The sequence below is a fragment of the Chrysochloris asiatica genome, unplaced genomic scaffold (genome assembly GCF_000296735.1).
Source record: "Chrysochloris asiatica unplaced genomic scaffold, ChrAsi1.0 scaffold00364, whole genome shotgun sequence".
Lineage (NCBI taxonomy): Eukaryota > Metazoa > Chordata > Mammalia > Afrosoricida > Chrysochloridae > Chrysochloris > Chrysochloris asiatica.
In genome coordinates, this window is record NW_006408882.1 from 669,910 (window position 1) to 676,998 (window position 7,089).

A 7,089-nucleotide genomic window follows, 5' to 3' on the forward strand; every position below is an offset into this window, starting at 1 on the left:
GGACTGATTGTGAGGGTTGGAAATGTAAAGGTAGAAGTTTTATAGCAAGGAGTTAGAAGCATAGAATGAACAATATTAGGACCAAAGAAAATTATACAGAGGTAGCCAACCAGTGAGTTCGCAAAAACCAATGAACCTGGGACGTCAGGAGGTCACTTCCTTGGCCCTCAGGGTCCATGGCTCGCAGTCCTGAGGAGAGCCACGGGGTTGGATTTTCATCCATGTCACAGGGCCACTGATCAACCCAGGGTCTGCGTATGCTGTCCCCAACACATGTTTATGAAAAAAAAATGCATAGTTGGTTTTTGTTGAAAAAAAGATATTTGCAATAAAGAAGTCATTGGCCTCGAAAAATTCTATCATGTCTTCTCTAGTATTGTTTCTATTATCAAGGCCGTATTTTCCAACTCTGGATCCTTCCTCTTATTATCCTACTATTGCATTTCAATCATCAGTAATTATCAGTGCATCTCAAGTACATGTTTGATTAATTCCAGACTGAAGAATTCTTGGTAGAATTTTTCAGTTTCATCACCACTGGCTTTAATGGTTGGTGTGTGCATTTGAATAATGGAGGTATTAACTGGTCTTCCTTATTGGTTGGTATGCTGGTTATGTGCCATGGTGTCAGTTCTGATTCATAGTGACACTTTATAAAGTTTCCTAAGCTGTAAATCTTTACAGGAGCAGATTTACAGCCTAGGAAACCTGTGGAACAGCTGGTAGTTTCAAATTGCTGACCTTGAGGTTAGCAGCCCAACTCATAACCACTATTCTACCAGAGTTCCTTGGTCTTCCTTGTAGGTGTATGGATATTATCTTATTATAGATAGTTTTATACTTTATGATCTTTAAATACTTTTCTTTTTTTACAATGAATGTGACACCATTCTTCTTCAATTTGTCATTCCGTATGATTTTGCAACAGAGGAGTGGTAGTACTCAAAACATATAGCAAGGAAATTGTGGGAAATGTACTTCAGTCTAGTCATTGTTGGCTCATTACAAAGTCACCGCAGTTTCCGTGGAGTCCTGGTGTGGTGTTTCAGAATAATGTACTGGTTTGCAAGGTCAGTTTAAACCTCAGGATCAATGGTTCAAATCCACCAGATTCTCCTTGGAATCCCTAGAAAGGGTCACTATGAGTCAGAACCAACTAAACAGCATTTAACAACAGCACAGGTTCCATGGGGACAAAAAATATCCTTCTGTAAGCAAATGACTGTACCAAAGTCTAAGTAAATTCCTTTAGTTTAAACTAAACTAACTTCAAGTTTGATATAGAATTTTCCACACATACTAAAATCACTGATCAAGGAGATTATGATTATAATTTATTGATGGATGTGATATTTGCTTTTTTGTACATGTATAAGTAAAACTCAGAAAAACTCTCCAATGAGGTTCTGTCAGTGTACTTGCTGGGTACTGAGTAGAGAAATGTTTCTTCAATCCTAACCAGTAATCCAATCACTTTTATTCTAAGGAATGGTATACTAAGTTTGTGAAACAGTCTCGATCAATTTAGAACTTTTCAAGTCACCCTATTTTAAATGCCATGTCTTTTTTTGTTTCTTTTTCCTTCATTAAATGCCTAACAATTAGAACATCTTATTTGTGTTATTTGGAAGTAACTGTGAATAGAGCCCCCTTAGCTCTGGTAGCGTAGTCGTTACGAATCGGGCTGTGAACCTTAAGGCCAGCAGATCGAAACCACCAGCTGCTCCGCGGAAGAAAGATGAGGCGTTCTGTTCCCGTAAAGATTTACAGCCTCAGAAACCCTGTACAGGGTCGCTATGGGTCCGAACCGACTCAACGGCAATTAACAACGACAACAGAAATATTAGCATACACACATCTTTTAGCACATAGCCATTGTATTAAACATTTAAAATTAGATTATAAAAGTTGTTACCACATGAGACAGTACATTGTTGTTGTTGTTGTTATGTGCGGTGGAGTCGGTTCCGACTCATAGTGACCCTGTAGAGGGTTTCCGAGGCTGTAAATCTTTATGGGAGCAGAAAGCTTAATCTTTCTCCCGCGGAGCAGCTGGTAGTTTCCAACTGCTGACCTTGCAGCTCGAAGCCCGATTCATAACCCCTATACTACCAGAGACAGTATAGTAATAATTACAGCATGGACTCTGGAACCAGACTGCCGGATTCAAAACTCGGTTCTACAACTTCTTAGCTGTGTGACATTATATATGTTACATCTCTGTGGCACAGTTTATTCATCTGTAAAATAAAGATAGTAATATTTTCTCCTTTTCATAGGTTATTGGGAATATTAAAGGATTTAATATTTGTAAAGTATTCAAATAGTGCTTGACATATTGTGAGCATTGTTGTTGTTTTTATGTGACATTGAATTGATTCCAATGCATATCCATTCTGTATAGTCTTTCTGAGGAGTGGCTGGTGGGTTTGAATCATCCCCTTGTGGTTCAAACTGACCTTGTTGCAGAGCGCTTCTCTTTTAGCACCACATCATTATTTGGATATTATTAAACATAAACAAAAATGTATTTATATAGATAAGTGTTTATTGCACACCTCCCTATGACAAATGCCGTATACCCAATGCCTCATTTAATCCACAAAATAATATAATACCTGTAGGGGCTGTACTATTATCACAATTTTATACATGAGGAAACTAAGTCAAAAAGTAGTAAAGCTCACTTTCCCAGGTCACACAGTATAAGGCAGAGCCAGGACAAAACCCTAGACCACTAACTTTAAATACAGTCTGAATATCTCCAGGCCAGAATGTCTCTCTGTCAAAGTTTTATGCCTCTCCAAGACTTCTTCCAAAAAGTCCCAAGAGACAAGATCACATTGACTAAGTCCTGAAATGGAATTAGTCCCTCTCCCCAGGGGTGCTAAAGTTGTTGCTGTCACTCATTCTTGACCTACTAGATATGAATACAGAACTTCCAATGCAAGACTCCATGGGTTTATTTCACTCTGAGCTTACACGGTCCCTGAAAAGGTCTTTAAATACTTTCAATCAAGGGCTCAGAAACATTTTTTAAAAATAACCTGGCACATACACTTAGAAATTTGGCACTCTGGGGAATTAAGCATAAGAGATGATATAGTCTGTGATTCTCAGGGACCACAGGAAGGGAGTCACTTTGAAGAAAATATCTCAGACTCTCATAGCCCATACAGAGAAGCCTGACATGACTTGCTTATGGGAGAACTGACATGAAGCTCAAGGGCAGAGATTTTGAGCAAGGAGAAAAGCCCATCTGCCCATTTTCACCAGGTCAGAGGTAGAATGAGAACAAGGCCCTAATGGATCTGCCACAGGCGTGCCTCTGTTATTGTGATTATAATGATTATTACCCAAATGTAAGTCAAGAAAATACTTAAGAACAAGAATGAATTAACCCCTTTCACATAAAAATTATATATCTGTGTGAGCATGCATGGGACGCAGTAAGATAAGCACTTGACCACAAGGTCGGATTGAGTCACAAGGTTGGTTGTTCAAATCCAGCAGCTGCTCCTCAGAAATCCCATACTTGGTCACACTTAAAAACTACAGCATGCATGCATAGAAGAATTAGAATTAAAAAGTAGATTTAGATCTTGATTCACTGGTTGTTGTTGTTAAGTGTTGTGTAGTCGGTTCCAACTCATCGCGACCCTGTACAGGGTTTCTGAGGAGCAACTGGTGAGCGTGAACCACCAACCTTGTGTTTCAAACCAACCTTGCTGTCTAGTGCATTAACCCACAACACCACACTGGTAGGAATGTCATTAGGGCAAAATCATATTGAAAAGCACAATTCTATTTAATTAAAAATACACACTAAAATCCCCGTATGCATGTCTACCATATCTATTAAGGAGTTCAGGTAGCGTAGTGATTACGAATTGGGCTGGGAACCTCAAGGCTGTGAACCTCAAGGTCAGCAGCTCAAAACTACCAGCTGTTCTGCGGGAGAAAGATGAAGCTTTCTGCTCCTGTAAAGATTTACAGCCTCAGAAACCCTGTACAGGGTCACTATGAGTCGGAACCAACTCCAGGGCACATAACCACGACCACCACCACCACCACCACCAGCACATCTATTAAGGAGCTCTGGTAGCATAGTGGTTACAAATTGGGCTGCTAACCTCAGGGTCAGCAGTTTGAAACTACCAACTATTCCGCAGGAGAAAGATGAGGCTTTCTGCTACTATAAAGATTTACAGCCTCAGAAACCCTATACAGGGTTGCTATGAGTCAGAACCGACTCCACAGCACATAACAACAACAGCATCATATCTATTGGGCTCCTAGTGTGGCACTGTAGGATCAGTACTGGACTGTGAACCACAAAGTCAGCAGTTCAACCCATCAGCTGCTCCTTGGAAACCTTGCACAGGGTTGCTATGAGTTGGAACCAATTCAAAGGCACTCAACAACAATAATAATCATGTCTATTAGCGTCTTGTTATTGCTGTTAGGTGCTGTTGGGTTAGTGCCCACTCATAGCGCCTCTGTGTACAAGAACAAAACACTGCCCAGTTCTGTGCCTCCCTCACATTTGTTATGCTTGATTTGAGATGCTAATATTTATTTGTATGAGCAAAGAGGAATGTATAGGAGGATATGCTCCAAAATTTAACCATCAGCTAACTCAAGATGTAGGGGAAAGGATGACAGGAGAGCCTTGATTTAGCCTTTATTCAATTTTATATTGAATTATCTTCTTTGTTATAGTTACAATTATTTTATACTGCATAATTTATAATTTGGAAATTTCAAATAAACTATTAAACTTTACACTCATGATAAGCTGCCAAGCCAGAGAACTGGAGAAAGGAAGTCATAATTTATCTTCAAATAATCATATAAGTAATCAAAAAGATGATTGCTGAGGTCCTTCATAATGGACACTATTAGGCTAAAGCTTGTCACTCCACTGACAGACTAAAGTGACCATTTGGCTTTGGACAAGTTACTCACTTAATATTTATTGAGTGTCACCTCTGTGTCAGGCACACTGCTAGACACATGGAATAAACAAAGGTGTATAACACACATCCCAACTCACTAGTAAGCATAGTATGAGAGAGTAAAAATGGTCTGGTGATCTACTTCCAAAAACTCATTCATGTATAACTTCATGGGGCACAGTTCTACTCTGACACATGTGGGTTCACCATATTTCAGAGTCAACTCAACAACTTGTTTTATTTCTCTTGCCCACTGAGTTACCATGTTCTCTGCAATCAGTTTATAGAACTGGGTGTCCTCTGCAACTCTTGATTTGTACTGTATGAGAATGAAATCCCAACATTAGCTTATTTCTTTAGTTACTCTTTAAAAGACTGAATGCTATCCTCTACCTTTAATTTAGAGTCCTGGTGTGGCACTGTTGGATAAGCACTGGACCACAAGGTTGGTTTGAATCACAAGGTTGGTAGTTCAAACTCACCAGCCAATCCTCAGAAACCCTCTATACAGGATCCCTATGAGTCTGAACTGAATGAACCGAATTAACAACAACAATAACCTTTAATTTGGACTCCTGGTGTGCTGCTATAGATCAGCCCTGGACTCAAATCACAAAGTCAGTTGAAACCTACCAGCTGATCCTTGGAAACCCTATATATGGTTGTTATGAGTCAGAACCAACTCAATAGCACTTAACAACAACAACAACCTTTAATTTTATGGTATATCTTCAACAGAGAAGGGTGGCCTCCAACTGACTACGGACAAGTACCATTAATCAAGGCTGATGCCCTAGCACATCCATCTGAAATAGGCTTCCTTGAATATAGAGGAGCTAGAATTTGTCAGGTTTTCAGGACAGATTAGGACCCCTGGACCCTAGGCCCTTCTTATCCTAGCTTCATGCATACCCCTTTGCCCTAAGTCCTCTCCTACTAGACAGGGACCAAGAAAGAGGGAGGAGGGGGGACGTGGGGCCTAGGAAGGGCGGTAGCAAAAGGCCTGTCATGACAGCATGGGTGAGGGGATTTGGGACTGGGGAGGTCTTGGCTTGTTTTGGACTGTGGGTGGGTATGAGGGGCTGGCGGGCCGGAGTCCCGGGTCCAGGCCAAGGATCTGACCCGAGGTTGGTGTTCCTCTGGCCCTGCAGCGCTGTCCCATTCTGTCCTCGCCTTGAGGCCGCAGCAGGCGCCCGTGTCTGGGAAGGTCTTCATTCAGCAAGACTACAGCAGCGGCAGACGCTGCCAGTTCCTGACCAAATTCCCCACCAAGCTGGAGAGCCGGATTGATAGGCAAGAGTTTGAAGAAACCGTTCGAACTCTAAATAACCTTTATGCAGAAGCAGAAAAGCTTGGGGGCCAGTCGTATCTTGAAGGCTGTTTGGCTTGCCTGACAGCATATACTATCTTTTTATGCATGGAACCTATTATGAGAAGGTTCTGAAGAACGTCTCCAAATACGTTCAAGAGCAGAATGAGAAGATATATACTCCCCAAGGCCTCCTTCTGACAGATCCCATTGAGAGAGGACTTCGAGTTATTGAAATGACCATTTATGAAGACAGAGGCATAAACAGTGGAAGATAAACCTTAGAGTTAAAGATCCCACCTCAAACTGGGACCCTCCTCTATCCACAGGCGGACCGCAGTGTCCCCTACCTCCTCTCCAGAGCATCATTCCTTTGTATCTGCCGCCAGAGCCATGGTGCCATTTACTCCAAGGACTTAATTTACTACAATTCCATGCCTAGGGTGACCTCTAGCCACTCAGTATCCACTTTGTGTCAAGAAATTTTGTTAAGATTCTGTAATCTTTTGGTTAGGTTCTGAGCAAACACAATGAAGGATTTCACTTTTTTACTCAAAGCTGTTTAATAAAATTATGCAGCTGGTTTGCCCAATGCAAAGTTAATTTTGATCTGCCATCATTGGGTTCTCTTGGTTCCTTGGGCCAGGTTCCCTGGTGGCTTTGGATTTCAACAAGTCATATTTTAGTCAGTGTTCCGTCTGATTCCCTCAAATTTAATGTTTTTCTTCTAGGGTTTTGGTGAGGGGTAGACTGTGCCCATAATTTTGCTAATGCATCTCTAAGATCTTTTTTTGCTATGACTCAGATCTTCAAAAGATCAAT

General features: G+C 41.0%; 1 pseudogene; it reads left to right on the forward strand.

Moving 5' to 3' along the window:
• Window positions 1-6,545, forward strand: part of LOC102826485 — a 54,157-nt pseudogene extending 47,612 nt beyond the window's left edge.
• The last annotated feature ends 544 nt before the right edge of the window (window positions 6,546-7,089 follow it).